At 43.7% G+C, this 21016-nt stretch overlaps 2 non-coding genes and 1 pseudogene across 2 annotated transcripts; 2 read left to right on the top strand and 1 right to left on the bottom strand.

Moving 5' to 3' along the window:
- Positions 1-406: 406 nt before the first annotated feature.
- Positions 407-477, top strand: TRNAC-GCA. Its single transcript has one exon. It is a non-coding gene; the product is annotated as a tRNA-Cys (tRNA).
- Positions 478-2499: 2022 nt separating this feature from the next.
- On the top strand, positions 2500-20685 carry LOC119283505 (annotated as a pseudogene).
- Positions 12650-12722, bottom strand: TRNAK-UUU. The gene has a single exon. It is a non-coding gene; the product is annotated as a tRNA-Lys (tRNA).
- Positions 20686-21016: the final 331 nt, after the last annotated feature.

Raw genomic sequence — 21016 nt, forward strand, 5'->3', positions numbered from 1 at the left:
GCCATTAAGGAAACACTATTTGGGATACAATACCCATTTTAGAACCGTTCACTACTAACAAATAGAAAATAGAAAATATCAAAATAACAAATAATAACAAATAATATAGTTAATGGTTCCAATTTTTCCTAAATTTGGCAGTCTGTGACTGGAAATCCTTTCTCTTTTCAATAGAAAGAGAAGGTATTTAAGCAATGTGTGTTTTGAGATACAATCAATCGAAGAGAATAAAACTTGGTCCAATAAAAAACAGGAATGAATTTATTAAAAGGGATTGGAAAGGGATGAGTACAAAGGGATTCAACGATTTAAAAAATGAAAAAGGGTTTAATAATCCCCTCCTACGAATAAAAATTAGTAAAATAATGTGGATGAATAAGATTTTTCTTGATTTTGGATCAGATTTGGCGGCATGGCCAAGCGGTAAGGCAGGGGACTGCAAATCCTTTATCCCCAGTTTAAATCTGGGTGTCGCCTGACCGAAAAAATACTTAGGATTTCTTATTGTACTGATTGAACTTGACAAATTCTTGCCCTGCATAAGCAAAGGAAAAGAACTAGGCCTGTCGATACTGGATTTTACCATAGTTCTAGTTCTAAAAAAGACTGTCAATTTCTTCTTAAAAATAGGGCTCTGGCAGGGTTCTGGGTAGTGGCCCAAACCGATACCAGTAGGGATGAGGGATATATACTTATGAATTTCATAATTGATTCTATTCCGCAATTCAAAACTACGAAAGTAAGAGGTCGGAAATCTTGGTATAGAAAGGTCCCTAAAGGACATTCCTTTTTTGCTCTTGGGATTGAAGAAGAGATTATACGAAAGACTATCAAGACTTCCTAATTATCTGACACTACCTACACTAAAGTAAGGACTACTGACTCTGTCTGGAATTAGATTGGATAGGCTAATGGGAAATTTAGGAGTTGTGGAAAGAAGAGACTTTCTTTCCATACTCACGAGAGACTCTGAGTGCTCAAACATTCAATCAGGATGGTCGGTTAGCTCTTATCTTTTAGAATAACTTAGTAAAAAAGTAAAGTAATAAATAAAATGAATGTCCTTACTCGGTAGCCCATGTGTTTCCAATGGTTAGCTTTGGATTTTTTCACGCATGAAAGCAAAGAAGAAGGGAGGATTCTCTATTACCAACTTCCCCCATTGTCCTGTCCTCATTGGCCATTCATCTTCCCCGATCTAGTTCCATCGTTCTTCAAGGTGCCAGAGGGTTTGAAGCATACCTACTACCCCTCCCCTGAGCTTAGTTCAAAGTTGGCTCAGCGCGCTCGAGTAATAACTGGGAAAATCAAGCCTCGACAGGTCTTCGAGCCAACTTCAGGAAGAAATGCAAGTGAAAGACAATGCTCTCGAGGGCGCAGGAGTCTTTTCCTGTCTTTCTTATTTGAAATCCACATCGAAATGCCTCAACTTGATAAATTGACTTATTTCTCACAATTCTTCTGGTTATGTCTTCTCCTCTTTGTTGGAAGATGAGTACACATCGGGTAATCCGCCCACGAGAGCCCAATCACAAGAGGCTCATACAGAAAGCAATCAGCCCATAGCCCATTATCGAGACCACATCCTATTATTCAAACCACAAAGGATCCGTCTTTCATCATCCAATCTTCTTGCTCGAACATATTGACATCAATACTCCTTTCCATGGCCATTCACGGCCCGCGAAGATCAACCACTCGTGCCCGAGATCATTGTCCAATAAAAAACCGGACTTCCAAGATCCATCTCACTCAGACCCTTTTGAACGTAGCGGATAACAAAGGAGTGGGGCCATCGAATTGATATGTATTCAAATCTTAGGAGCTGGTAATCACTGATATGCTCATATTGGTGACGTTATTGTTGCTGTAATCAAAGAAGCAGTGCCCAAAATGCCTCTAGAAAGATCAGACAGAAGTAAGACGAGCTGTAATTGTACGTACATGTAAAGAACTCAAATGTGAAAATGGTATGATAATACGATATGATGACGGTTGTCATTGATCAAATAGGAAATCCAAAAGGAACTCGAGTTTTTGGTGCGATCGCTTGGGAATTGAGACTTATGAATTTCACTAAAAGAGTCTCATGAGCTCCTGAGGTATTAAAAATACTAGTAGTAGAGACTATGATATAGTAGGGTATCAGAATATAGATCAATTAGTAGATTGTGTCTAACGCATATACATCAAAAAAAGAATAATAAGATAATAATAAGAATAAGAATTCGAACTTAATAAAAGGAAGGGTTCGAATAGCATGTATTAATATTACCAAAAACTTTGTGAAAATACTTCTACAAGAAGGTTTTATTGAAAACATTTGAAAACCATAGGGAAAGTAACAAATCTTTCTTGGCACGTGCCCCTGCTCCATGTCTTCGAACTAGTCATTAATGGTCGGCAACATAGGTACCCTTTTTAGGTATGCGTTGCGAACACTTTCATTTTTAGCATCTCATCTTCTCTGGAGAAGCTCAAATCGAACGGATAGAGCAGATGGTCCAACTACATAACTTCTTCTTTTTCATTACTTCCATGGTCGTGCCCCGTGGCACGACAACACCCATACTATTGAAATGGTTCGTCAGTAGAGATGTTCCCACTGGTGCCTCTTCTTCCAATGGTACTATAATTCCTATTCCTATGCCTTGATTCCCTTTTTTGGACTATCTACATTTAAGGAAATTCATATGCTCCATGGACAGAGCAAAAAGTGGAGTGTTAGTCAAAGCAAGCCGCCCTATTCCATTACTAGACAAAATGGAGAGAAGCTCATCTGCTAGAAATGCTTTATTTCATTTCGTTCTCGTTCTTCATTTCCTTATTATTGAATCCATGGGGGAGTTGTCATATTTAGAATCTTTCTGCGGTCTGCTCTGTTTACAATTCTTTCGTACTCTCTTCTCTTTACCACACGATAGGTCAGCGAAGCGTGAGCGGGTGCTCCGAAGTAAAGGCCAAACACTTCGGCCTAAGGGGAATGAGCAACAAAATGACAAGATGAGGTGCCCCGGGCACCCCCATATAGAAAGAAGGGTCGAAGGTTTTGGGCCTGTAGCTTTCCCCGCCCCCCTCATCGAGTGTGCTTGTTTGGGGGGTGTCCCACCAAAAAGCGGGCTTGAAGCTCTCGCCTTACCAATGAGCCGACTGCTGATGGCTGTTGGTCGCGACTACTACAAAAAAGTGAAGATGAATCTTTCTATTTCACATGGAGGAGTGTGCATCTTTATGTTGGGTGTTCTTCTGTCGTGCGACCCGATGGCTTATGTGCGACCTGTGGCCCACGCCTCCTATTCTATTTGTTCAGGGTGGGCGGCGTGAACTCTGATTCGATCCGGGTATTCAATCCTGCCGCTGAGATGCTCAGTTGACTCCTTAACCTTGATAGGAAGATGGCTTATTCCAAAATTCGTGCATAAGGGTAAGGAACTTTGGATGAATTAATGCAAATGGGTGTAAGCCTCGCTGCTCGGAAACACCCAGTGCTGACCACACTGAGAGACACGAAAGTGCAGGTAATGCTAGTTGGCGAAGTGGCGTTAAGCATCCCTAGTGGTACGCAAAGATAGGTCATGATGATATCATCTACGTCCGCACCGCTCCTCGTAGAGTAGATCCCGCATCCAACCAACCCTTTTTTGACCAGGGAATGGGAGAATTCCCACTACCGCTGGCAGGCCAGCCGGGCCGTGAGCGCGGTGGGAACGGGCTTCCCAAAAAGCGAACCCCGTCCCGGGTCAGCATAGAATGGAGGGGGGACGGCCCTAATGTTGTGTTGGCCGGGTTGCGGGCGGATAAAAGCGGACGTGGGGACTCGGGTCGGGGCACATCGTAACTAAGAGAGACATTCCATTTAGGGCGAGACAGAATGCGTGAGTACAAGTGGTCTGGTGTCCGAGCCGATTGGTCAGACGACGACTACTGCACATATTATATTAGCCGCCTATACCGGAATGGACTGGGATGGAATAGAAAGAACGCGAAGCAACAAACAAGGGATGAGCGCTTTGTTGCCTTGCGCATACGTTTTCTTGCTGGGTCGGTTTGTTTTTGGGGGGTGGGGAAATAAGCTTGCTTCTTCACAAGCTTATCCCCGCCCCCTTTCTTGTCCGTCCCGACCGGCAGCAGTTGGGTCTCCCCATCTCTCCTCAACTTCCCCGGTCTTCGCCCCGAGCTGTATGAGGCAGAAACTTGTCCCACGTACGGTTCGGAGGCCGAGCCCCACCCCTGCAATAATGGTGCGGCTTAGGTCAACTAATATGAATAAGATACAGTTCACTCAACGATTGCCCTTGGGTCCCGAACTCCATATGGGGAAGGAACGTTGTTGTTTGCGAGGTCTCGATCATTTACATGGACCCACTTCTCATTCCATTTGTGGGAATTTGATGATTTATAATTCGTCCCCAACGAGTGGAAGGTTCATGTTTGAACAGGATGAATCACTTCATGCCAACCTGTTGCCGATAAACTTTCCTGCCTCATATGAGAATGGAAAACTGGAAGATTTTCTGCATCGATGGATGAAGAATCACGAACATAAGAATTTATGGTTTAGCATGTTCCCAGAAAGAAGATACTTTTTTCCATTCGAGAAACGAGGAGCACGACTGAAGTGGCTATACATACAAATCCATTTACGGATCTATATGCTCCGATTGGAACTGGAAGTTCCAGAACTGGCGGCTGGTATACCACCATAATGAAATTGCCTGTTATTTTTATTATTCGGATAGGATTTCTGTTGGCTTCATCGGCAGGCTCGCATACTTTGTTACGTCAACTCCAAAAGGATAAGTTGCATTGGAATCGAGAAAGTTTCATTCATAATTGCATAAAAGGAGTCAAAATAGTGGCTGCGGCGCATCGAGGGTCAACCTTTGATATCGAATAACCTTTCGAGCCTTCCCCAATGGATCTCTATCCTCCTTTGAAACCAATAGAAGTTCACTAACCATCCCTGTCAAACATAACCCAAGGTAGGATCAAGAGGAGAAGAATAGGACTCTTGCTAGTATCATAACCTCTCGATGGGAGAATGAAACCATTAGATTAGTGGAAAGAAGAAAGAATGGGAAGGAACCAGCCAACTTACCAAGAGGAAGAAATGATGACCACCTTTTGTATTATCTCGAAAGTTTTCATTGGATCTATAAGTAATCACAACGTCAGTTTTCGCCGGAGATTTCATCGTAGTTTTTGGAAACTTAAATTGATTAATGAGGTCAAGAGACTCTATAATTCGAATGATATGTGGAGGGAGCGGGGCATCTTACCCGCATCAATCGATACCATGGTGTCACATATACACGAAGGTTATTCTTCATTGCATCCCAAATTGGTATACAAAGCCTATAAATATGGTGGGAAAGGTATGACTATGCAGGAACATTTCACTCTTGAAAGGCAAGATGAGCTTGGGTATTGTTGTGCCAGGCGCCCACTCATCAATGTTGGTGATTGGCCTTGTATGGCTGCCCCATCCCTTTCAGAAAATGTACTACTTTTGAAAGCATTAGCGAATATCTTAATGCAGGAGTTTATATGGAGAAGAAACAATCTTCCACCTAGATTAACTCATTATAATGAAATGGCGAGTTTCTACGAGGAGTTCTGGGATGGTAAAAGGGGTGTAGATAAAATAGTCTGTGTGGATTTGAGTCATAGTAACCACTATTTTTCTACTCCATGTCTATGGAATACATTAAAATTTCTATACAATCTGGGGGTGATTTCGCATATCTTAAAGGAATTTATATCTCTCCCGATATATAATGCCGACACTAAACTCCAAATTCCGCATTCAAATTGCATACCATTGATAGGTGAATTGAGTGACGTGCTCCTACATCTCTTTTTTCAACATCAATTTGATAGGGAGGTCCTGAGCCGGTATGAAGGTGTTCTTTATACAAGATGGGGCACCAATGTCCTTCTAGCTTCAAAATGCCATGATTCATATTGCCTTGATTGTCGTCAAATTCTGGACATCTTAAGGTACGTGAATCTAACTGGATTTATTTCAGTGATAGAGCGTGGTGGCGGGGGCATGCATGTGAACCCTGAGAAATCTCAGATATTTCTCAGTGCAGATGGTGATGTTAGTGTCCCTCAACTAGACGAAGGTGAGACTGACTATGATAGTGAATGATTCAGGGAATTGGATAGAATGTTTTTGATAGAGTAACCTATTCATAATAATGAAGAGTATCCCTCATCTAGGGAAACATACATGTCCTATTTGAGAAGGAATAACAAAGGTTCAAAGAAAGGGAGAGAAGAGGTAGATGGATCTGAACCTGGAATCAAAGGGATCTGTGAAAGGGATTTTGAAGAATCTTACGTCTTTGAGAAAAGTAAAAAGATAGGAAAGGGAAGTAATGTCAAACCTGAAAAAGAATATGGCACGGGAGATTTAATAAAGGGAGGAATGAATCGGGCATCAAGTAAACTAAGGCATCAAGGAAAGTAAGACTTGAGGATGGAAGGGAGGAAGGAACCAATAAGCCACCATCAGTGTACCAGTCATTGGGAATGGTGCCGTGTGTTCGGTCTACCTGCCTTTAGTACGACTCGGATGAAAAGATGTTGACTTTTCTTAAAGGTTAGGCCAAATGATTCTAATCTTGAGGAGCCATTCTATCCTGGCCTAAATGCTGGAGTTTTAGAGTTCACTCTACTTCTTACTGACTTTCGCCGAATATATCCTATGTGCTTAACACATTGATGTCGGCGGCTAAGCTTTCTTCCTAATGGTAAGCCGGGGATCTAATAATCCACTTCACCCATCAAACTTGACCTCGATATAGGTTGCTTTTTGATGACTAATTAATAGAATAGACGGTATCTATTATTTTCTACCTCCTCTACCTAGATCTCCTTTTCCTAAGGAGGGAGAGAAGACGGTTCTCCGGCACGGAAGACATCTCTCACTCGTACATATATGGATGGGTTTTCTACCTCAGAAAGGGATGAAACTGAGCAGCAGAGATTGCTAAAATAGCAAAGGGGGTCCAGATTATTTCAGAACTCCAACTGAATGATGCTATACTCGAATTTGATTCTGCTGCAGCTTGACAAGGACCTGTGAAATGCTGATATCTCGAATCTCTATCTTATTAAAATGGGGTAGCTTTACGGAAGTACTACAAAAAAAGTATGGAAAAAAGCATAGTCAGTACTTCTTAATGCGATACATAAGCTGGTTATCCTGACTAACAATCATGCCTTGCTTGGATTTAGGGATTAGGAATTCTTATTGGGAAAGAGATTGGATTGGCATTCAAGTAGAGTAGATCCAATGGGTCCAAAGTACGCATTCTTGTATCAACTAAAGTAGCTATCTTCGTGAAATAAGCGCTAAGATTCTAGTTCAAAGATAGGAGCATTAAGCTCTAAATCCAGTCAGTCCAGCTGGAAGTTTCACTAACTACTTAGGGAATTAGGCACCAAACCAGAGTTATGATTGGTGTATTCCATTCCTACCGTAATTGAGACTTGCCCTTGCTCGTGGGTGATTCCTTATAGCTTGATCCATGTGATGGCTGTTCTCTGCAATGAACCACAACATGTCCATGGACTTCACAGAGAATTGAGTGAATGCACTAAAAACCAAGAAATGACATAGCGAGAACTGAGCAGCTCGAAAAGCTCGAACTTCGTATACAGAAAGTAGAACTAAAAGCAGATGAGTAGAGATTGAATCGAGCATAGAAATAAGAGAGTTTTTCTTTGCTTAGCACTGTTCGGTTCATCTTTCTTTACAAGTCAATCTATGTATAATTCTATTTCTTGCAGCGCTGAATCCGCTTTTGAAATACAGACCAGGGGGCGGTATTCTTATTCCTTGGCTCGCCACTTATGAAACAAAACTAGATATTTCTTATTATTTTCTTAGGAGCTGAACTCCGCATGCGGTTCGATTAAGGTGCGACAAAACCTTGTCCATTAGCCTTGGTGATGCCAGGAATGGAGGGAGTCATTAGTCGCACAAGCTTATTGCTAAAGCCAAGATAGGACATAATAGCTTCTAAGTAATGCCATTGTACCCGCTTTCATCATGCCCAACTCAAAAACCATCTATCCCACACTTCTTCTTTTCTTGTTCCTTCGTATGAATAACAGGAATCCTGGTTCGGATGGTTGACCAACATTATGATTGTGTATGAACTAGGGATTTGGCTCAACACCTGCTGTCTTCCTTGCCCATCCTTTTTGTGGTATCGAAGTTGTTCATTGAGATCCATAGGTTCACGTTACAACCCACGAATATTCGATACCAGAGTGGAAGGTGAAAAAGATAGGACGGGGACCCTTCGGAAGAAGGTATATGCTCGTAGTATCTATAAAATATTCATGGTTGCAAGAGCGAGGTTAGTCACCCTCACCATCACCATCCAATACCGGTACTCGCTTTTTCTACAAGCTTGATTTATGGACTCGACCTTTCATAGGCAGGAAGTTCTGTATACCATCAATGGAGTCAAACCGCTAGAGGGTCACATATATCTAAATACTAGTTCCGATCATACCAGTACTTACTTCTATGGAGATACGAGAAAGGGGGAGAAGATGCGATTATGTATCATAAATACTAAGGCCAGACAGACTAAAAGGGGCTTTTGGATACGAAGAAGGTTTTCACGTCTTGCTTTGGGTGGTATGCATCCTCACTGTTGCTATTATGCCCTTTCCCCATAGTCAACCACCAACGAACGCAAGGAGATCTGGACCTGCATGTAATGTTTTTTGCCAATACTCTAAAGCAGCTTCCTTACATCAACATGGGATTGCAAAAGGGAGGGAATTGAAAAAGGCGACTCCTCCTTAGTAGGAATAGTAGCTGAGGCTACTTCAACTCATAACGAAGCTATTCCAGCACATATGTCCGGGATGATCTGAGGTCGCTGGTCTCACATGGAAGAGACACGAGCCTCCGCTGGATAAACACCAGAACTAGTACCGGCTTCTTTTGTTTGTAATGAACAAGCAACGGATTGGGATTGCCAATAGAAAAAGATACAACCAACCAACAGCTTTTGGAAACCAGGATCACCCCCATTGTAAAGAGAACACATCACCCATTTCCATAGGGGCTCACAAAGGTATTATACTTGATGTGCGTAGAGAGGTAATGAAACTCCATTCCTTTTTCTCTATACTCAAGGATCTGCTATAGCTTGCTTTTCCAAGAGTATTGTATTGACCTTATTCCCCAGGAAAGACTTGATGGCATCGCAATGCAAGAAGGTAGAGAAGAATCCCTAGCGAAGATGTGCCGAGAGCGAGAAAGCCTGTCTTCCCCGAGATTATTTATTCCTCTTATTTCTTATGTGAATAAATAAAATCAATCCTCACTTGTATTAACTGCATGAGTGAAGAGATAGAGAAACCCTCAATACCGGCACTGCTCCTATCAAAATCAAATAATTGGATTTGTTTCCCCACTTCCTCCACGGGATTCGTACATCGTATGAGGATTCCTACAATGGTACAACGGATCAATCCATTCAAATCAATGAAACCATTAGGTACGCCCCGGGATCTACTCTATTATTAGATTTTCTAATGCCGAGATCTGATGCGAAAGCAAAGCGAAGGTTGTTATTCAATAGTTGTTGCCGGTAAAGGAACATCGGAATGGGTATCTTTAGCAAAGCAATTTTGATTGGTTGAATCGTATTGAGTTCCGGTCTCTTATAGGGTCTTTCTTTGTCCTGCTTATAGTATCTTTCCTCCAGCCTATCGAAACTCGTGTTTTTATTAACCAACAACACATGCACTTTGTTAGAACTAAAGAAAAGGTTATTCAATCCACTAGTGCAACTGAAGTGAAGGAATTACCTATTCTGAACCTCCACAAGAAAGAGCTCATAACCACTGCTTGTGAACAGTTCTCCTCAACTGAAGGCGCACTACTTTACTATCAGTCTAGTCTCTCGAGGGCACTCTTTTGATCTCGAACAAACTTACTTCTCTGGAAGAGAGATATACAGAAAACCCGATTTCCAGTCCTGTCTTAAGAACCCGACTCCAATGAAAGAAAAAAGAAAAGCATAATAAAAGAGAACAACAAAAGAGAGATCACTTTTGATGATTGAACAACACTTTTATATCCATATTGGAACTGGACTTGAACCTTCATATCCAGAGTTCACTCCACTTTCACTTTCATATCAGGAACATCGACTTGCACTTTCAATAGTGAATTATTCACTTTCCGGAATTGGCTCATATTCACATAGGCCAAGAAAGACGAATAAGACCTTGAACTCCCTATTTCACGTATAATCGAGAGACTCATAATATCAGTGCCTTGGGTAAATCCCTACCAAAGGGAGAAGATTACCGAACTTTTTTTGTCTTCTTCGCTTCCTAAAATATTTAGGGAACAGGCTGGCTTTCATGTTGATAAGTTCTCTTTGTCACATACATCCATCGCTTTCGTCTTTCTTGGCTTACTTAGGTGATCTAATTAATGGGCAAGGCCCACTCAAAGCAATTCAGTCCGGAGCTCTTTCTTCTAAATGCGGATTCAATAGCACCGGTGACGAAAGCAAAGGATATTCAATCCACTTATCGTCTTGTGGGCCTGCTTCTTTCCGTTCTTTCTCTTCTTTTGCAGAGGTGTGTGTTGCGCCACACATACAAATCATTTTTTTAGCCAAAGGGTGACTTTACCACTCGCTTCTGGTTCCAATGGATATGGGTTAGATGGATGGAGTCTTCCTTATTGAAGTGGGCAAGGCAAGCAGCTCCTCTTGAATAGGCTGATCGGTGATACGTGATATTGGAATGACAGCTTGACGACTCAACCCTCTTCTCATCTCAAAGCTCGACCTCTGCCACAACTACTGCTTCCCTAGCCAAGCCATACTTCTCATTCTTTGCTTGAATCCATAAAAAAACAAATTCCTTCGAGTTTCCTTGCATGGGTTGATTGACTTTGAAGTCCATATATAGATTCTCGCAGTTCATCTCAACTTGACCAACCATTGAGAATGGAACAAATAGGGGAGATTGAATTCTTCTATATTGTCTTTCAACCCTTTCTCTTTCCTTGGCTTTGCCTTCCACCTTCAGCTAAGCACCTAACCCATGGGACGGGACCTTCGGTCTAGCCTTTGTTCGGGTATGGGACCGACCTGGGATTCTTCCATCCGAGTGAGTATCTCCCTTATGATTTGGTTTGAGTACGGCACCGACCTTCTCTTTTGTTTGAATAAGCATTTCCTTTGTTTACTTCTAGAAGGACTCGAAGTGAGACCAGAGACAGAAGAGTTTTCCCACAAACCATAGCGACTAGCTAGTCTAAAAAAAAGAGTTATTTTTAAGTAGCGGGGTTGGGAAAGTAAGGAAAGTCAAGCCCGATGATTCTGTGGGAAGGGACAAATTTTGAATTCCTTTTTCCTTCCTTTTTACGCCACCTCCTCCCAATCCTTGAAGATATGAAACAATATTTTATTAAGACTAAGTGAAGGTTGGTATGGCCCAATCCCATCATTTAAATGAGAGTGGATCGAGGGAATGGAATCTAGACTATAGATTGAACTAGAAAAAATGCAATATATTCATTTAAATGACATATATCCAGCAAGAATTGCCCCTTGCGGGAATGCGTATCGTTGCTGCATCGCCATCGTATTCCTGACTTGCTTTTCCGAATCAAGGTTTCTTAGTGGTTTGCTTCTCAGTCTACCCAATCAAGGTTAAACCTCACTCTATCAACCATTGCTTTAAATAGTATCATGTCATTTCATCTTTCATTGATACCATCATTACAACCGAGGGCCTACAATCCATGGAAATCCCTATTCCGATCACTGGGAAAGAAGAGCAAGTAAGTAATGAATGAATGAATTTAGATGGTATATAAACATCTCCCCATGAAGGGAAGGTGCTATAGTATCTAACTAAGAAAAAAGTAGGTTGTGAAATGATAGGAAATATGCCATGCAGAAAATCAAGGAAATATTTCCTGGATTTTCAGATGACCCGGCTTATCTTTGCAGTTATCCTTATTTAGCAGAATCTAGTGAGTGTTCCATTAAAAGGAAAGAGAGCTATTCCTTTTAGGATTGATCCAGGCAACCCAACCTATGTCACCTATCGCGCCTAACCTAAGTATAGTGCCAGTGGTCGGCGAGGAGAAGTTCATTCCTGTAAAGAAGAGAGGGGATCCTATTTCCTTTCTCCCTTTCCCAGTATGGCAACCTTATCTTCGAGCATGAAAGTTGGTATCAGAATGAAACAATCCAATCCATACTTGTGGAGTGCTCAGTTCAGTTCCAGATTTATCTCAAGCCTAAACTGGAAAAGGAAACCTATTACCCGGGGTCCCCCCTTTCGGCTATCTCATCTGCTGTTCCTCGACTCTCAAGAAGGTAAGATCATCAATCAATAGTAGGTTGCTGCTCTGTGCAGTTAAAGATGGGATCCAACCTATTATGTTTGCTTGTTTCCTATAATCTGTGCTCGATTCCATATTTCTATATCCTTCGATTCCCGGGACAGATCTGATCTCCTTTATACTTATCTCAACAACGAGCAAAGTCGAGATGTTGATGAGAAAGGGGCTTTTCTCAAGGCCAAAGACTGCTCTTTGAAGGCTACTATGCATCCTTACAAATACAAGATTGGTTTTTTTTGGGTATAGCAGGACTTGAACCTGCGACCATTAGGTTAAAAGCCCAATGCTCTACCAACTGAGCTATACACCCGATTTTACAAGAAGGCTTGCGGAAAAGAAAAGAGGGCGACCTGGCCCGTTTTATTCTTACCATATCACAAGGGTGCGACTCTATATGGTATAGTACTATGGAGTAAGTCTAGGAGTCCTTTCCACTCATTGAGGATTCTATCTAAAAAGAAGGTCAACGGGGGAGACTACAGTAGCTCGAACTCAGACTATCTACGAAAAAGGTAAAGTCGTCTTTCCTAGGGTTCAACCTAAAGGAGCTGTGTTCTATGGTTTGACGTTGTGGACGTCCAGCACTCTTCTAAACAAAGAAAGAGGGGCTTCGCGCTACCTCCTACTCCTACAAAAGATAGATTGGCGCGAACTTCCGATCGATTCCTTATTCATTGTTGCCGACCCTTACATCACCATAAAGAGAATCAAGATATCCCAAGAACCCAGCTAGGGATGAATGACTAGTGCTCAAGAACAAGCAAGGGATGAGCGCACGGGAGCGGCGTTTCTTGTTGCTTTATTATCACATTAGATAAGCGGAACCTCCAAGCTCAGACATCTCGAACTCAGAAACTACCCTTCTATCCCACCCTGCTCCTCCGACATCGGAAGCAGAACTACGTGACCGAAGGAGATAGACAGGAAGGGAAGATGGTCATACAAAGGCTGAATAAATCTCTCTTGAAGATGCATCTGAATAGACCTAGAGTCACTCAGTACATACGAACCCTTGAAAAAATAAGAATTGAGAAGTATGAAATGTGGGCATCATAACAAAAAAAGAAAAAGACTGAACCAATAAGACTAATGTCTACTTATTTATACCTTTGAGAGGTCCACGTAGACTATTATGATTTTCTCTTTATCTATGTAGGTTATATAAGATTCAATTCAATCTAACAAGCGGATTGGACTACCTTCGGCTACTACAAGATATTTAGAAACCTAAGAAGCTGAGCCTACTTTACGCACTTAAGGCAGCAACAGATGATGAAGAAATGGGCGGTAGATGATAATGAGAAAGGGCGCCCCTTGGCATTTCCTATGGGGGGAGTCTGATTGATCCAATCTTGATGAATGATGTCAACCCCCTCTTTTGCGCCTAACTTGACTCTGATTCTCCAACTATGAGAGTTGATCCAGGGGCTTGTTTGGCTACAAAATGGAATTTATGAAAGCCCCCGTCTTTCCGACTCAATGTATTGCCCTTTGGGACCAGGATCTGACGAGGAAGTGAGAGAGGGGACACCAAACATAGGTGCGTACCATTGCCTCAATCCAATGGACTATGTCATACAGGGAGGAACCCTTAGAGGTTGGGACAGAAAGAAAGCAAGTTTTGCTTCTGCTTCCTTCGAGCTACCAAACTCTTTCATCAGGTGTGGGTCAAGTTCCCTCATTATTGCTTTACTTTCCCTTTGGGGCACGAAAAGATGGACTAGGAATTAAGTAAGGGGGTGGACAACCCCTGTTTCTGGCTTACCTTCAATGAGTGAGTGCTATTCCCATTCCTTACTTTGATCTGGCCCTATTCCCCGACCAGTTTGCTTGCTCACTAGAAGAGTCAAGCGAGAGCAGCTAGTTTAGAATAAAAAGGACATCTGGGGCTATTTGGCCTCACTTGTCGGAGACTGAACTACCGCTCGCTTACTTGCTGATCAAGGAGGTCATTTCCACTTACTCTAAGCATAGAAGGTGTAATATACTCTTTCCCAAAACTTCTCATACCAGAACAACCCACTGAAATGCAAATAGGGATCAGAAATGTGGTCAATATCACGAAGAATAATGAAAGACCGTCTATACCCATATACAAATGGATGTTTTCATAAGGAAGCCATCGAAGGCTTTCCACAAATTGAGATTTGGCTGCAGAAGGATCGAATTGTATTCGAGGAACAGGGGATACAAAAAAGTAATAAGAGAAACACACAGACCAATCAATCGTATCGGTCTTATTGAAGAATTTGGAATAGGCAGAAATCTACTCCTATTGCCAGTCAATACGGATGCGTTAAATACTGGAAATATAGAGTTTATCTCAACCTAACCTATGCAAGCACTTATCCCCTTGCCTTGGATTAGGCACTACAACTATATGTGACTTAGAATCTGACCAGTAACTATATCTTATGAAAACTAAGCACTAGCTATAGACAGAACTATATAGTCCCGAGTAAGTGGCGCGGAGCGGATTGCAATAAAACAATAGAGAGTTAGCTACATATGTTGAAGTTGAATCTATGCTCTTTGGAAGGCAAAAATCTATCCAAGATAGTAAGTACTCGGTCGTATACTCCTGTAGCTCCTTGATTCCTTACGCAAGTTAGAGCCTTATGAAAGAGGGAAGACTGCTTATTAATAGGCAACTTTTCTTTAGACATAAAAAAGACTGCTATTTGAGGGAATGCAGCATGGGCCCTATAACTTGCTTTTCTATTTCCAACCAAATCTAGAAGAGCAACGCGTCTATCCTGAGTTTTCGTGTCTAGCTTGCTTGCTCACTTCCTATAACGGCAATCAAAGAAAATCTCGTTCTGATCCTATACCCTAACTAAGTAGTAAAGAGAAGATTAGGATGAGTAAGCCCTGACTTCAAGTCTATGTATAGCAACTAGCTATATTACTACTTATTAGTCATACTTTATCTCAATGGACCTATTGCCGCCTATTTAGAATAATAATAAATTCTTCTATAATTACTGGCATATTACTCCCATCAGTGAGAATTGTATACGTAGGAGAGAACCTTGCACAAAAAGGGCTTTGCTTTATGGTATAGATTAGGAATTGGAATAAGTAAGGCTAACTAAAAGAGAGAAGAGAGTCTACAGTCATTCTATCTCAACACTGAAGAATAAGACATCTATCCTTACTCTTGCATTAAATAGAATAATATTAAAGGAAGGGGAGTATATAGAATATAAGGCAGCCCTCAAGCAAACCCATAATAAGGCTAATGAAAGTGAAGGTGAATTTAAAACAAATAAGGTACACTCTTGATCCTTACAACACATCTTTACTATGACTAAAAAGTGCCGGAAGGAGAAAGTCAAAGAAGGACTCGAAACTTGCCGATAATGAATATAAAGATGAAAGATTGAATGCTTTATTAGAGATAGATTTTGACTTGGGCTTTAACAAAGCCATTCTTCGCCTTTCTTCGCTAGTTCGTTTAAGTACATAGGTTATGGGAATACACCATTTTATCTTTTGCTTAGGCTTGAAACACTTATTTTCTTATTATCTTTTTTATTTTCTTTCACCCTAGGCAATCTCTTTGCTTGCTGACATAAACTTTCAACATAGGTCATGTTGTTTTTAGGAGTTTTACCTCTTCTTACTTCTTGACATCAGAAAGACAAGCGCTTACCTCCTTCCTAGCAACCTACATATCTGTCTGCTCAAAGCACATTCGGAGTATAGTTGACTATTCCTCCTTTATGTATCTCAGCCAAAGCCTACTTTATTCTCTACAAGGTAGGTAGTTAAGGAATTAAGTAACTAATTTAGACTGATTGGTGGTAGGTTCTAATGAAAGCTTATGGATTCAGCACTTTGCTATAAGAAAGAAATAAGGTTGTCCGACAAAACTAGAGTTTTAAGTAAACAAGAGATTGATTGCGTGGTAGGAAAGAAAGGAAACTACCAAGTGAGGGGTTGTTTGCTTATTATATACTTATTCACTTCTTGTCACTAAAGTACTAGTTTTTTAGTTAGTAGTGTGCAATACTATTTAAGAAATGCATGCAATCTGAGACGTCAGAAAACGTATACTTGAGTCAAACTACACTAGAATAGTCAGTGAAAAACTACACTGAATTATAAAGGTCTTTTCCTTGAATGAATAGGTTTTTTGCATCAAGAGGATGTGAGGAAATAAGTAACATAGTTAATGAGGAGGGGGTATGCATCTTATCATCTTCTATTTGAGAATAATAAATGATCGAGAAAGGCTGCACATGAATCTTACTCTAGAAATGCCTATGGAATGTCCATCATCGAGAAGAAGTCGATTCGCTGAAGCATAAAAGAGAAGGAAGAAGAGATCTTATTAGTTTAGTTAACCCTTTGGCCAACTCATAGCATCTCAAGAATGCACTCTTCTCAAGCGAATCCAAATAGGTGTTGGTTTGTCGACTCAGCAGTCGCCTTAGGAGCACGGATCTTGTAGAGCCGGTGCTTTAGGAGGCATCAAGTCCTTTTACCTTTCAGAAGCTCTCTTTCTAAGTTATGTTTTTTTATTGTTGTCAATTTCCATTCATTTAGTACGAGATCGATTCATACTTCATGGTGCTTACACCTCTCGCCTATCGAAGTTCTTTTCAAAAACCTCGTACAAGAACTTGTATAGAGAAGGATTTCCTGTGGCACAACAGTTCTTCCGTACCAACTTAGCTGCCCGGTGCTACTATTGGCATAATAGCCGGTACACCATAGGTTGACCTAGCCCAGTCCTGTCGTACTAGGGCTGGCTCCTCGCAGTTCTTCCTTTAACACCAACGGTAGATAGGAACCAAACTGTCTCACGACGTTATAAACCCAACTCACGTACCACTTTCATCGGTGAACAACCGAACCCTTGGGACCTTCTTCAACCCTAGGATGTGATGAGTCGACATCGAGGTGCCAAACAACTCCGTCAATAAGAGCTCTTGGGAGTCATTAGCCTGTTATCCCCGGCGTACCTTTGATCCTTTGAGCGAGAGCCCTTCCACACGGGACTCCCGGATCACTTTGGCCGACTTTCTTCTCTGTTCAACCAGTCGGTCTCACAGTCAGTCAGGCTTATACCATTATGCTCACGAGAAGAATCAATGCTTGAGACTACCTTTGCACACATCTGTTACTCTTTAGGAGGCATCCGCCCCAGATAAACTACCCACCTCGCAGTGTCCCCCCCGAATGATCGGTGCGGCGGTTAGGCATCCTTAGATGAAAGAGTGGTCTTTCAGGATTGGTCATTGTGTGTCACCACCTCCCACCTATCCTACACATTCGATCAAGGTTGTCATTGCGAAGCTATAGTCAAGGTGCACAGGGTCTTACCGTCTAGCCGTTGGTACTCCGCATCTTCACGGAGAATTCAATTTCACCGGGTCCATGTCAGAGATAGCAGGGCAGTCGTTACACCATTCGTGCAGGGTGCTACTTATGCGACAAGGAGTTTCGCTACCTTAGGACAGTTAGAGTTACTGCCGCCGTTTACCGAGGCTTCCATTCAAAGCTTATCACACTTCTCCTTCTGACCTTCTAGCACCGGGCAGGTGTCAGACTCTATACATCATGTTACCACTTAGCAGAGTCCTCTGTTTTTAATAAAAAGTCGCTACCCCCTAGTATGTGCCGCTTTCCTAATCAAAAGATAGGAGAGCACCCCTTCTCCCGAAGTTACGGGGTCATTTTGCTGAGTTCCTTCAACATGGTTCTGTCGACGTGGCCTAGTATACTCTACTTGTTCACCTGTATCGGTTTGGGGTACGGTCAGTTCACTGGGAGGATCACCCTCCCAATTTGAAGTTTTTCTTGAAAGTTCCAACTGTCGTTGACTATAAAAACAATGGCGACCGACTATTAAGATCCTCGCAACTATGGCAGGGTTGTACGCTCTACTCTCTCGCGACCTCCACTCTAATCAAAATACTAAAGGCCCCTACGGAAGATGAAAAATGCGAGGACTGAAATGAGAAAGGAAGGAGTTCGGCAAGACGACTTCGGTTCACACGTGAAAGAGCTTCGAAAGGTGTCAGCAGGTGCGCGGAGCCCAAGCCGGCATGTTCGCCCGCTGGGCCGAGTGTTCGCCCACTTCTTTTTCTTTGCCTTTAGAGAGAAATCCGTGTCTGCCCCAGCAAGAAAACATATGCGCGTGTACGGAAGCGCAACGGATTTCCCTCTCATCCCTTGCTTCAAAACTACAGGTTTTAGCCATCCATTTGTTGGTCGCCAAAGACGAGAGCTTCGCCTTTGGAAGCACCAGTAGCGTAGGGTGACCGGGCCATCCGAGCCCCTCTGAATTAGTTGACGGCTTTGATGACTCGATGGTGAATATTAAGGAAAGGAGAGAGAGGGGAAGAGGGGGCAGCCCTCGGTCCGATCGTCCAACTCGCTCCGATGATCCAGGCATGGTTCAGTAGTCAAAGCAACTTCGTCACTTTCGTGTACCCATCGGACGGCAGTCCTTTCGGCGGTTCCTTAGGGACCGACTCACTCTGCGTAGATTGACTGAACGCAGAAAGCCTTCCACTGGCAGGCGATCGTGTTTTTCACAGGATTTCTCGTTACTCATGTTAGCAATCTCACTTCTGATATCTCCAGGTCTTGTCACAAAAACCTTCCCCGATTGACAGAACGTCCCGCTACTGACACTTGAAAAAGCTGCTTTCAAGGTCTCGTCGCTTCGGTGAATGTGACGCCCCGAGACCGATGTGCCAGGTGTCTTCTAGTTTTTTGCTGTTGTTGCCATGTCATTTGTTTGCGTGTTGCATCTTATCATGTCATCATGTGCATTGCATCATCATGTTTAAAAACTTGCATCTGTCCCGGCCTCCTCGTTCCGTCCGTTGTCCGTTCTGAGCCCAACAACACTTGCACGCGCCCGCGGCACCTCCGAAATATTATTTTATATGTGGCCGGAAAATGTTCTCGGATTGGGTTGAAAGTTGGCGTGCGGTCTTATTATAGTGTAGATAGACCGCCTGTCAAGTTTCATCGCATTCGGAGTTCGTTTGATAGCCCAACCGTTAAACTATAGCGGCAGTATAGCCGGTCTAACGTCGGACGTTTTCAGTCTCCGGAAACAGTCACCGGGCCTCCCTCTCTTCTCTTCTCTCAGCTCGAGACCGTCTACACACCTCACTACCTACCGCCAGGTTCAACCTGACCTCTCTCGTCAGCCCGCGGCCCTCCTCGGGCGCTTGTCCGAAAATTGCCCCGAACCCGACCCGGGGAGTCATCACCGTTGGGTCCGGATCATCCCCAAACGTCTACAAAACATCACCGTTTCTTTATTTGGACTTCCTAGTCTATTTTTCTCGACCACTCGATTTTAATTGGAGGGACGGATTAGCCCCTAAACTCTCCCTCTTTCCTTATATATATACTCCCTAGTCTAAATCTAGACCAAACCCTATTTTCTAGGGATCCTCCCCTATCCACTGGTCGCCGCCGCCACTCCAACGGATCCACTTCGGGATCCATCCCGCATCCACCTTGTGTTCATCCACCCACCAACCAGAGCAGCGTTCGTCCTTGCCTGCCCGCATCCCACCGAGATCCATCTCGACCAACCGGACTCCACCCAAGCCTTCCCCTCGATCCACCTCGTCCCCGTGCCCGAGATCCACTCCTCCAACGCGCTCGGCCTCCACCATCTTCATCGCGAGGACTCGCTCCAGCTTCCTCTGCCGCATCAAGAATGATGACCGCAACTTGAACCCAGTCATCATTGTCACCCAGGCAGTCCCCATCCGACGCCCCCCTTCTTATCCTTCTCATGCTCATCCCGTTTCCCCTCTCCGAACCCTTTGTTTTCTGCCCATCTGCTGTAGGAGCAGCTACGCCCTGGCCAAGAGCACGCCGTGGGCGCCTCCGTTGTCCGACCTCGCCTCTGTCTCGACTTCGCCGTGATCCTCCCCTGCCTAGAGCCCGACCGCGACCAGCACCCGACGCCGGCAAGCAGCAACAGAAGCTCCCGCATCCCCTCGTTCCCGAGCCTGTCGTCCTCCACAGACCATGAACCCAGCCGTCTCCATCTTCTTCACGGAGGTTGCCTCGCTCGCCCCGTCGTCGAACGCCGCCGTCGTCGGACGTTGCCGTCGTCGGACGCCGCCGTCGTCCTCCTCGACCCCACCGTCCAGATCCGCTCGGTGCCGCCCCGTTCTGCCGTTCCTCGACGTCCCTGCACCTTCCAGCGCCACCGCTGCCTCAATTCCATCGCCCCGTCCTTGGCTTCCACTTCAACAAGCAGCAGGAGCGCCACTCATCGTCGTTGACTGCAGCCGCGCGTGGACTCCCGCGCCTTGGGCCGCCTTCGGTTGCCAAGGTCCATCCCGCTCCAGATCCGGCCGGCCTCCGCCAAGTCGCCGCTGCCTTCAGCCCTCGTCGTTGCTGGAGTTTGTGTCACCGCTGCTCTGCTTCTGCTTCTGCTTCCTGTCGCGAAGAGGCGCGCCTCCTCTGCATCGAACGGGGCCGCTCCAACTCCCACTGACTCCTCCAGCAAGGCCGGCCCAGCATCAGCGCTTGATGATCGCACCCAAGCCCAGCATCGCCCCCCTGCAGGCCTTCCCTCTCCACCAGTTGGGCCAAGGCCCGGTGGTGAGCAGC

Source organism: Triticum dicoccoides, chromosome 4A, assembly GCF_002162155.2.
Source record: "Triticum dicoccoides isolate Atlit2015 ecotype Zavitan chromosome 4A, WEW_v2.0, whole genome shotgun sequence".
Taxonomy (NCBI): Eukaryota; Viridiplantae; Streptophyta; class Magnoliopsida; order Poales; family Poaceae; genus Triticum; species Triticum dicoccoides.